A 12,044-nucleotide genomic window follows, 5' to 3' on the forward strand; every position below is an offset into this window, starting at 1 on the left:
ATAGGGGTCATCTACTGGTCATGATCAACCTGCATACCAAGTATGCAGTTTCTTGATTTAAGTATAAAGTTCCTGGGTCCAAGCGTTCTTTAGTTACTGAGCAGAAACGAAGAGTGACAGACAGACGGGTGACCAACAAATCTTTTTTCACCTGAAGGTCAATGTGACCTTGACCTAAAAATCAATAAGGGTCATTCATTAATCACGACCAACTAGCAAACCAAGCATGAAATTCCTGAGCGCAAGCATTTTTTTATTCACCTCAAGGTCACCAACTTGTCTTAAAATCAATAGGGGTCATTAACTGGCCAAGACCAACCTGCATACCAAGTATGATGTTTCTGGGTCTAAGGGTTCTATAGTTATTGAGCGGAAACAAAGTATGACGTTCGGACTGACAGACGGACGGACTAACTGACGGACAGGGAAAAACAATTATTCACTGAATAAAAGAAGAAGTTAGTTAGTTATTTCCACATAAGTATTTATAGATTTAACATTTCCATGTTCAAACGCCCTCTGGTCAATATGACCCATGTTTGGTCAAAAGGTCCCAAATTCTGTCATGGTAAAAACTTCTACAAAAGTCCCAATGTTGAAATGCACATGTGAGTCTGAAAAACAATCTTATTTGAGTCAATATTTATGCTAAGTAAAATAATCTTTGTCTTTTTATACATATCTATGATAATTCCGTATTCATTTTGAAGTTCTATGTAATGTCAAAAATCCGGTTAGAAATCAAATTCCTTTCCTCAAACGGTTGCCTCAACGTATTTAATCATTTTTTATGAAAAGTCTGACATTGCAAAGACCCTTGAGGGCTTACCCTGTAATTATGATAATAATAGGTCGTTAAACCTTTAATTAGTAAAATGATTGCTCATTTAACTTATCAAAAGAAATGGTACACACAATATTGAGCTGTTAAAGCAAATTGCATTATGCTGCCGAATTGCTGTAATCTTTTCAAACCATATTAGACCTTGTTGACTTTTATAACGCCTATTAATCTGTGATTTTTACTTTTTAATTTAACAATGATGCGTTATACATTTTTAACAAAACATTAGGTCACATGCATTTAAAATGATTGAGATTTTACATCATACAGAAATTCTTTTAAACGTACACAATACTTGATGATTTGAATTTGAAGAGGGTAATAACTGTACAATGTATGTCGGTGTACTGCTTATTAAAGGAGAAAGACCAAGAAAAATGCGTTCATAGGACAAGGATGCCCCAATATGCCGCGTTTGTCACAAAAGCAAGGGGCATTATTTTGCTTGTTCTCTATGAATGTGCATCAAAATAATGAATTCCACAACTTAATAGCTTCAAATACCTTCCTGAAAGATCTCATAAGTGTATGATTAATAAGGTGTGCGCGACATAAGTTCAACAAGTCCAAAAATGCCATTTTTTGCATATTTAAGGGCCATAACTCTGGATATACTAAGTGCAGTGGCAAACATAAACCAGGTGCACAACTTCACCACCCCATTAACATTCCCCTTAGGTTTTATGAATCTAAAAATCAAGTTTTGGAGTTTTTGAGCGACACAATTCCAGAAATGCCAATTTTTGCTAATTCATGGGCCATAACTCTGGTTTTACTAGAAGCAGTGGGAATCAATGTCCCATGTGCACAATTTCATCACCCCATCATCATGCCCCTAAGGTTTCATGTCTACAAATCTATATGCCCCCCCCCCCCCCCCCCCCCCCCATGCAATGATAATGCTTCTGAAGCAGTGCTCTGTCATTCAACAAAATATATTTTATAACTATCTATCTGACTTTCTCATTCTACCATATTTTAAATAAAACAATGTTTACATAGTTTTCCTTGTTGGATTCTCAAGTTTCAAGCAAGATCATAATTGCAGCAAACATATTGAGGCCCTGATACAGACGTTTTTACTTTGATTTTAGATGGATGAGTAAATCAGATATCTTCTTTAAAATGTTAACATTATGTAAAATAATATTCTCATATATATATATATATATATATATATATATATATATATATATATATATATATATATATATATATATATATATATATATATATAAATAAATCAATAATAATACAAATAGCTGTCTTATTTATGATATTTGATGCAGAATTGAATTCCACAGTTTTGCATATTTTCATAAAAAAACTGAATGCATTGGCAAATTCTTCATTAATTTAACTCAGTTACTGTCAATATAACACCTGGCTGGAATTACTGTAGATTGTCAAAAAAAACACATGAGCAAATTCAACACACACAATGCAACTCAAATTCAAATGTAAATTTAAAACTAATTGGACAAAGGTTGGCAATTGTCGGGTAAATTATAATGCACATCCTCGATAAGCAAATACCGTGCGGTATAGGATTGTTAAAGGCTTGTCCAACTTACACAAACTAATATGATGAAGACGAAATGTTCCATTTGTGAAAGGCAAATATTTACATTGGAAAAACTTTATTTAAGACGCAAATAAAGGAAATAAATGTCTGTGTCATTAATTCATAACATCAACATTGTGCTCTCAATAGACCATTAATAATATACAAAGTTTTAAATTAAACTGTCCCCACTTCACTTTAAACTATGTAAAATACTTCTGCCATTTTTGGTTAATCACTTACAACAAAAACAATGTTATTTGACTTTTACAAGAATGCTTGAATATAGCCATCGTAATAGTCTTAAAACAATGAATAAATAGTGTCTACAGCATATAGACAAAACAAAAATAATTTAACATATCATTAGGCGTACTTTTTTTGCTAGTGTGACCTTGACCTTACAACTTACATAGAACATGGTCACTCAATATTTTACTTAGCCCGACAGGGTTTTCTTTACACAATCAATAACCTTTAACTAATGACCTTTTAAGTTTGACCTCAACCATTGAGTAAGGAACAATATGAGGAATGTGGATACACTCAGTCTGACACAGAAGGTATAAGTACATGATGTCAAGGTTGCATTAAAGTTTGACCTAAGCAAAGAACTACAGTCCAGTATTCAACCATTTAGGCACAAATATTTTGCCAATGTCAGACTTATTTTTTTCCCAAAAAGGTGATTCATATCTGTTAGTCATGCTACGAAATCAACACAAACATCGAGAAGATCACTAGCATCATTTTCTTACATATCAACCAAGAGCTAAAACTCAACACACAAATTGCAAGGTAACAGTGGCAATGACGACATCACCAACACCTGTCACATTATACCTCAACTTTTACCTTATTAGTCTTACCTGCAGATTGTTGTTAGGAGAGTGTCAGGCTTCACATAATACATGGGTGGGCAGCTCTCTCACCTGCAATTAAAAATTCACAATCTGAATTTACAAATTTTCAACCACAACCATTATTGAGAAACATTATCATAATATAATATAATATCATACTACCAAAACTGGAAAAGTCTGAAGCGAGGACACAACCCAAACTAGGCCTTCTCTTGAAGAACTTTAAATATTTATGATCATGTTAAGTGGATGGAATTATTTGTTGACCAATGAAAATCCAGTTTTATTTAAATTTCTCTGTTGCAGCATGATTCCACGCCAATGTCAGAAAACATTGAAGAAAACTTTACAGTAGCAGATTGTGTAATCATCGGTAGCGCAGCTGGGAGCGCACAGGAGTACTCAACCACAAGAAAGATTCGATGTTTGGTTGACTTTGAATTTTTATCTTTAATAAACTTAAAATATATAAAATTTAAACTTTGTCAGTTAATTAGTTAAAGTCAGCGACCATTAGCGTCCAAAATATAATCGGCGAAATGGGAATAATACTGAAGTCTCATTGGTCAACAAATAAATGCATACACTAAAGCATTTAAATGATTGGAGAGTAGCTCATGCCCAACACTGCTAGGTCTCCAGTTGTGGGAAACATCAGAAATCCATAATGACGACTGTTGACAATTATTGTAAAACTGGCAAACATGCAAACAAACAAAAAATCCCAGGAGCCTGGAGGGTCAGACTAATTTCACAATCTCTGGTGTTTCTACCAGCCTGAGTAAAGTAGAAAACCCACTGGTCTAGCTTGGTGACAATTTAACAATTAAACTCACATTTGCCTTTATTTTGAATATACTCTAACACAGAATATTGCCAATTAAAACTTTTCTTGCCCCACTAAAAGATCAAACTGACCAATTACATGCATACAAACCCCTGACATAGCATCTAATGATCTTACATGGAAAAGTCTATTTGAATACTTTTAAGTCAATAACAATTATAATACAAAGCTTGGAAAAATCAATTAGAGTTACGAAAACTTTCACAGTTAACAAAGAGCCTGTATCACCAACCATTTGTGGATAAAATTTACACGGGTCCCATTTCAAACATGGACCAATTATATCTATTTTTGATGGTGGTTCTCCAGTGTATGACTAATAATGTCATCTGAAATCAAATCACAAACCTGTGAAATGAATTTCTTGCCATTATTTGAAGGTCAAGGCCTTTCATCAAAGTAGAACAAGTGCTGTAATGTGGGGTTTTCAACATTGAAAATTAATTTGAAAACTAACACTATCTTCAAAATCGCAACCTTCAATTGATCAAATCTACTTCATCCTTACAGTGTTAATTGAGTGTCCAACAAGTGTTCTACAAGAATACATCAAAAGGAATATTTAAATTGCATATTTCATGAACAACCAGGCCAAATGTTTCTGAACAGTCTTAAAGGGACTAGACACCAGATGGTCCCAAATTCGGCAAATACTTTATTTACTTTAAAACAAGCCTAGAATTGTTATAATAGTTAGAATGAAGCCAATAAAACATCTCTTCACATAATAGAGAATATTTTGTCCCTGTTTCAGCTAAGTTTACCGTTCAGTTACAGTGCATAATTCCCAGTTTATAGTGTGTATATTTAGCATGTGAAAGTCACGTGCTTTAAGTACAGATACATATGCCGACACTATTTTTAAATTGACTGGTATTTACGTGGTTAAATTTGAACGTGAAAAAACCGCAAAACTGCGAAAGATACAGGTGAAGTAAGCAATGTGATACATCAGTAAGTAAGATTCAATGCATTTTACACAATGACATTAATTTTATGGAAGTTTTTTTCTTGCAATGTTGTCATCTGGTGTCTAGTCCCTTAAAGTTTCTTTAAACAAGATTTTTTGTTTTGGTATTGGTTTAAACATATTTTATTGAGCAAAAATAAACAACATTTCAACATAAATACTTAATACTTAATCAAATTTCAGGATTAGAACAGGTAGAAATAAACTATATTTAATAGAGTTCCTTGCCCTGTTATGATAAAATTACAATAAAAGGCAGCTTTTACTAATGAAATTAGTATCATACAAGCTCATATTAAATTCAGATGATGGAATGTGAAACCTCAAATGCAATAATCTATATCAAAATCACATGTTTATAAAAGAATTGATTAAATGTATTAAAGTAGGATATAGTATGAGAAAAAAGGAAGAAGAAATAGGAAGAGTGGCAAGGTGAAAGATGTGTGAGTGTGGATGGGTGTAGTGGGTGTAGTCGATCACTGGCTTTCAAATCTTTTTGTCAAGTAAATAAAGAGATGAACAGTATCAAACAGAGGAGTATTTTCCTCTCCAGTCAGGGTGTCATCACAACGATAACAAAGAGTTGAGGTTTACCTCAGTTTTGTGTTATATTCTCATTCTATAGCATCCTGAGAACAGGAAAAGACATTTTCCTTGAAGATACAGTTATCACCATAAACCATTTTTTTTTATTCTGTAAAATTGAATGTAGTAAGTTGGCCAGTTCAGGGCAGATGTCCTTCATCAACTGCCTTTTTTGGCCACCAAGGATTTGGGTTTTGCAGAGTTTAGTCCCCTGTTGCGAGTAGCGGTAAATATTGCGAGTAGAAATACCAATGACCAATTTGCAGTTAAGGACGATGCTGCAGTTCTCGCACCACTGAGCAAAATTCTAAACCCTGATATATAGAAGACAAAGAAGGCAAGTGATGGGTTGTAGCTTTGGTGTATCTATGTAGTTTAGGGTATTAAAATTTCACAGTGGATGTTGAGTTGTTTCTGGCCTACAACTGTATTCTCTCGTAGATAGTGGGATCAAAGTTGTTAAGAACTTTAAGGACAAAGCAAATTTAGCCAGTCCAGACGAAGGACCTGTATCTAGCAGCAGCAGCAGCAGCAGCAGCAGAGGGATAGTTAGTTGTTAGCAGGGCTTCTTAAAACTGGCAATTCGCCAGCCTGGGCCGATTTTGACCAAGCCAAACTGATTTCAGTTCAAAAAGTGAAATAAAAATCGGTCCGAAATTTTATCAATTTCTTTTTTTAATTTTCGGTCCAAAACGACGAAGTCAGTAAAAGTTGTAGAAATTGTAATACACAACATTTATGGGTTATTCACACATTCAAAACAACCTCCAATAGGTCACAAAAGTGTCTTAGTTACCGTCGACCAATGCGACCAGCTGCTTTTTCCGCTACGCTGAACACTCTATACAGCCTATCTGTTAATTAGCAGACGCTTGCAATCGGTCCAATCAAGTGTTTTGGTAGGTTGCAGAAGACACAATTAAACAAACTATGTGTAATTATGTGCTTACAGCTATCCTGATTAAGTGTTAAAATCTGTCCATATTTTGACATGGCAATATGCTATGTCGTCACACAGATCTACATCGATCATAACATGATATATCCGTTTGTTGATTACCAAACTGTTAAATTTAAATTGTAATAAAGAACCAAAGCATTAAACATCCGAATTCATTAACCTAGTCATATATAGGATATCAACAGCGACACGCTTGATTAACTACAAAGTCTGAAAGCTAAGTGCGCCGCTTACGTAATTTTAATTCGCAGTAATGAAAAAAATCGTTGACACACGTATAGCTTGAAGCCCCGATTATAAATCTAGATATATTTTATTATTCAAGGTTATCAGTTGAATGTTGACACACTGTAGAAGCTTTAAGCAAATAAATCATAATACTGTTTCACTTTTTGTCGCTTGACCGCTTCCCACTGACCACAGTTAATCAAGATCGCAGTCGTTCTTGTTAGAAACGCCGCAGAACTCGATGAGAATCTCATTTGAATTAAGCTTGTATCAATGATTATATGAATCGGCTATGCTGGCTCTAGAGCACTCTTACGAATTGCCACATCGCGAAAAAATATTGAAAGAAAAGACGTCGCGAAAATGTGTGACATTTCTATATAATCAGACTTATGAACAGGTCTTTCATTTAATTTGGGAGGGGGGGGGGGGGGGGGGGGGGGGCTGTCGCCGGGTCCGGACTGATTGAGGTTCCAAACTTTTAGAAGCCCTGGTTGTTATAGTTAGTAATGTTGATTGTGACTGGGGTTTTAGCAAGCAGAATATAGTTAAGACAATATATGCCCTTAGGAATATAATGTCAGTTGGTGAGGACTTCCTAAGACAGCAGAAGTGTACAAGACTTTCTGTTTGATAAGGCTTTCAAGAATTGGAATGGAGTAAAGAGCAGATGGATTTTAGATTAGAATAGTAGGATGATAGAAGCCTAGGTTAGATTTGTGTTTTGACCATGTCCAATGCCCCAAGCCCCAAGATATGTGTTTGAGGTTATTTTAAGTTTATCTCATTATTTAATTTTGTCATCAATTAACATGTTGATTTAATAAAAAATAAATGAATTTAGCAAAGTTTCATTCTTAATCTCCTCTATTGCACATGCATTGTGTACATATAACACTATTGTATGCATGCATGAGGCAGAATTCAACAATACACTGTATGTTTCATTCCTAATCTCCTCTATTGCACATGTATTGTGTACAATTATAACACTATTGTATGCATGCATTAGGCAGAATTCAACAATACACTGTATGTTTCATTCCTAATCACCTCTAATGCACATGTATTGTGTACATATAACACTATTGTATGCATACATTAGGCAGAATTCAACAATACACTGTATGTTTCATTTATGTAATAACATGAACTTTTGATTCCTGTATTTATATACTTATACCTATATATTTTGTCAATAAAGAAATTAGCATGTAATTGTATGACAATGTGTTAATAACATATGTGCTTTTGATACAATTTGTGTATGTACTTACATGACAATGTGCTAATTTAAAGTGCTAATACAATAAAATGTTATATATTCCTACTTTTTGTTCATTATATTTCCAAATTGTCCGTCTATAACTTCCATATGCATAGGTATGTTTAAATGTAAACTTAGGCTCTTAAAATGCTTAAAACCCCAGGAGCTTCTCACCCTCTGAATCGATAAAAAATGGTGAAAACTTTTTAAACCCAGAGGGAACCCTGTAAATGAAATAAGATACCTTAGATTTTTAAAAAAATTTGGTTCTTTCTTAAACTGATGAAATGTATTACATGTATATTTACATTTACCTTAATGTGGTACTTGTATTTAAAATCAATACATACACATGTATAACAAACATAAATTTTGAGTGATAAGACTTTAACTACTTAATATTAAATAATATACAATAAGGAAAAAAATAAATACTGATAACAAGATTGCAACCATGTATTTAATAGCTGAAAACTCACTAATATTAAATGACTTGTTGGTCCCAAAAGATTTACATTGATCAACTATCATCTCATAAGCTAGAATACCATGCTTTCTGCACCTTTCCTTCAAATTAAACACGCTATCATTCAAAAGAACCATTGATTTTTATATTTACTCATCCTTTTCAGCAAATAAAAAAAAATGTATTCATTGTGGTTCATCTTAATATTTGGGAGTAAGAGTGCATCTTAAAATATCGAAAAGTTGTGCAGAATAACATGTACATTTTCCACAAAAAAACCATACAATTTAATGACTTTATCTCAAAATTGACAATAAAACATTCCGCAATAAATTTGACAAAATCCATACCCAGGAGGCTCAAACACACCATCCGTATAATATTACTGTCATTGCCATTGTAGCTGTTGTTAGTTTGTTAAATGGCTCGAAAAACTGTCAAATAGATGCAACCTAGTACTTATATTCAAAGTAACTTGCATGATTTAGACCATTGAATAACTGCACTGTTCAGTAATATTAAACTCTTTTGAAAGCATATAAATTAATTTCATTAATTTGAAATTTTCAAATAGATTTAGTATACAATACATTACATATATAAGCTTGCTATTAAAGCGTGCACACAGTTGGAAGATGATATGAATCACTCCCCATTTAACCAAGATAAAAATGGCTAATTTTAGTAAAAAATGTAATTTAAGCTTTATTTTATATACCATATATAAATGTTCACTTAGGCCAAAGAAATATTTAAAAAAAACTGGGTTGGGGGGTGGTGGGGGCCTGAAACCCCTGGTGATTACCAATGATGCTGATCAAACCAAATATTCAAATATATTTTATTCATGTAACTAATTTCAATTTGTCTACTCAATATAATAATCTCACTTCTACTCTCAACTAATCAATGTATATATTCCAATATAAAAGATGTAAAAAAACTTACAAAATACGGTTTCACACTTTTCTCCAAAAAAAAAAAGAAGAAAGGAAGTTAACATCCACTCCTACAGAAATTCTTAAGACTCTTTCAAGAGAGAGAAATTCACTTAATTTAAATTTAAGATAATTTCCCATAAAATCATAATTCTTTACAATATCCTCAATTTCCAAATCAATTTTACATAACAAATTCTAAACTACACGTTATTGATGTTTTCCCTCCATTATTTAATCACTCCACACTATATGGTACAAGGGTTTTCATATGCAAATACAAAACTCACACTTAACCAGCAGATGGCACATTCCTTACTACGTAAAAACCACCTGTCACCCACACTTGCAAAAATCATCACTCACAAGGAAACACCTTTATTTCGATAACAACTGCACTAGACTCAAAAGTTTAAAACAATAGAAACCTCGAGCAAAGTTTAAAGAGATACAAGAAGAAGTCATAAAGGTCTCAAAATTTCAAACACTCGAGATTTGAATGACATTTGAATGAAGAAAGACACTTGTGTGAATAGATATGATAACAAAAGATGGTCAGCATTCGGGGTAGGGTAGCGCACACAGGGTAGGCACAAATTTAACAACCCTACAAGGGAATACTTATTAAAACCCTCCAACCTTAAACAGGCACTTGTGAATCTTCATTAAAATATGTTAAAAAAAATAGCCAAGGCAATGTGCTCATTCATCATATTTTTCTGCAGTTTATAGGGGCACCATTGTCAGCAGAGTAGTCGGGAACTATTTTGAACCACTATCATAAATAAAGTTATCATTATCATTATAAACACCAGTCCTCACCTTGTGGCAGTTTTCCAAAGACATTTTAATGTTTCATCCATCAATTATCATAAAATATCCGGGAACACTTTCATAAAATCCAGAATCAAACACAATTATGTGAACTTCCTTTTCTTTTCTTTATAAGGAATAACTAACAGTCACATTGATTAAAGACGATGTTAGCTTGACCTCATCATGAAATAAAAACAAATGACCATATCACGAGTTTGAAGCCTCATTAAAAAATAATCAATCAAATTTTCAAGGGTTTAAATAGGCTAACTCCTTTGATGTAGATACAAATATTAAAACAAACACAATCTTAATACCCAAACATTTCCTCATCTGACCATCAACATGGGTTAGCTTGAAGGCCCAGGGGCCAAAGATAAGTTTAGGAATTAAAATGTCATAGAGCTTGCCATTTATTGACAGATCTTTATCAAACAATACCTTTAAACCATCTTACTAATGACCCCTTTTTGTTTTCTTACTAGTAACCAGAAAGTCTAGCTGATGTAATGCTTGTTTAATCTCTGTAACTATCAAGATGAGGTGAAAAGATTGCTTTATACTTGTACTGGTTTTGGTAAGTTAAGCTGAAACATGGAATCTGTGACCTTTTGTTGGATGAAGCACTCAATTTCTCTTGTATACCTTTAGACTGTTTTTTGTTTAATAGTGTGAAGTCATTTTTCAGCAGTATTTTATGCTTGATATTATTTTCTTCTGCTTGGAAGTATTTGGTGATAAAAACATTTATTCACCCTTAAAGCTTTTCTATAACTACCACAATAATTTGTCTCATTGTCCAGTCAGAAATAATGTTTCGAAAGTCACTTGGAACCAAATACTTATACAATTTGGGATAACATTTGGTAACAAGAGATTGCTTTTTTGAAAAAGTGCTCGTCTCCCCCATTGTATGGTTTTACCTGAGAAATAATCAATGATGGCCATGAAATTTGTACTTTTGGACTGGAGGCAAACCTTGTGAGACCTTGAAGTTTGACCTGTTCACCTGTATTCAATAGTGAACATCTACTGCATTAAGATCAGTGATCCTTATATATGAATATCAAGCCTTGAACTTGACCTACTGATCACAAAATCAAAAGAGGTCATATACTAGTCATGACCAACTGGCATACCAAAATTGAAGTTCCTGGACCCAAAGGATCTACAGTTATTGAGTGGAAACCCAAAAACTGTTGTACAGTTTTTTTTTAATTCCATGACCTTTTACCTACTTACCTTAAAATCAATAGGGGTCATCTACTAATCATGACCAACTTGCATACCAAGTATGATGAAGTTCCTCGGCCCAAACGCTCTTATGTTATTGATCGGAAATGTTTTTTTCACCTCAAAGTCACGACTAGCTTGACTTTTGACCTACTGATCTCAAAATCAATATGGGCCATCTACTGGTCATGACCAACCTGCAAACCAAGTATGAAGTTCCTGGGCATAAGTGTTCAATAGTTATTGAGCAGAAGTGTGAGGATGGAACTGACAGACTGAATGGACTGAGCAAAAAGATTTGTCTCCCCATAAATCGGGGACAAAAATAGCTAGCTGTACCATGGACGAAGGAGTGGTTTGGACAAACCCAATATCCGGACAGGCCCAAAATCCAGTTTAGCTACTTTGATCCCTGTTTTCTATTTCAAAAAGATAGAGATCTGAAATGCATTGAGTGTG

The 12,044-nt window shown here is 33.7% G+C and overlaps 1 protein-coding gene across 3 annotated transcripts in view; it reads right to left on the reverse strand.

The window, feature by feature from the left end:
* Positions 1-12,044, reverse strand: part of LOC128238522 (uncharacterized) — a 69,587-nt gene that overhangs the window by 26,179 nt on the left and 31,364 nt on the right. For all 3 annotated transcript variants that reach the window (XM_052954519.1, XM_052954518.1, XM_052954517.1), the window contains one exon: positions 3,278-3,340. The gene's annotated coding sequence lies outside the window, so the exon portion shown is untranslated. The remainder of the gene's footprint in view (positions 1-3,277; positions 3,341-12,044) is intronic.

The sequence above is a fragment of the Mya arenaria genome, chromosome 6 (assembly GCF_026914265.1).
Source record: "Mya arenaria isolate MELC-2E11 chromosome 6, ASM2691426v1".
NCBI classification, from domain to species: Eukaryota; Metazoa; Mollusca; class Bivalvia; order Myida; family Myidae; genus Mya; species Mya arenaria.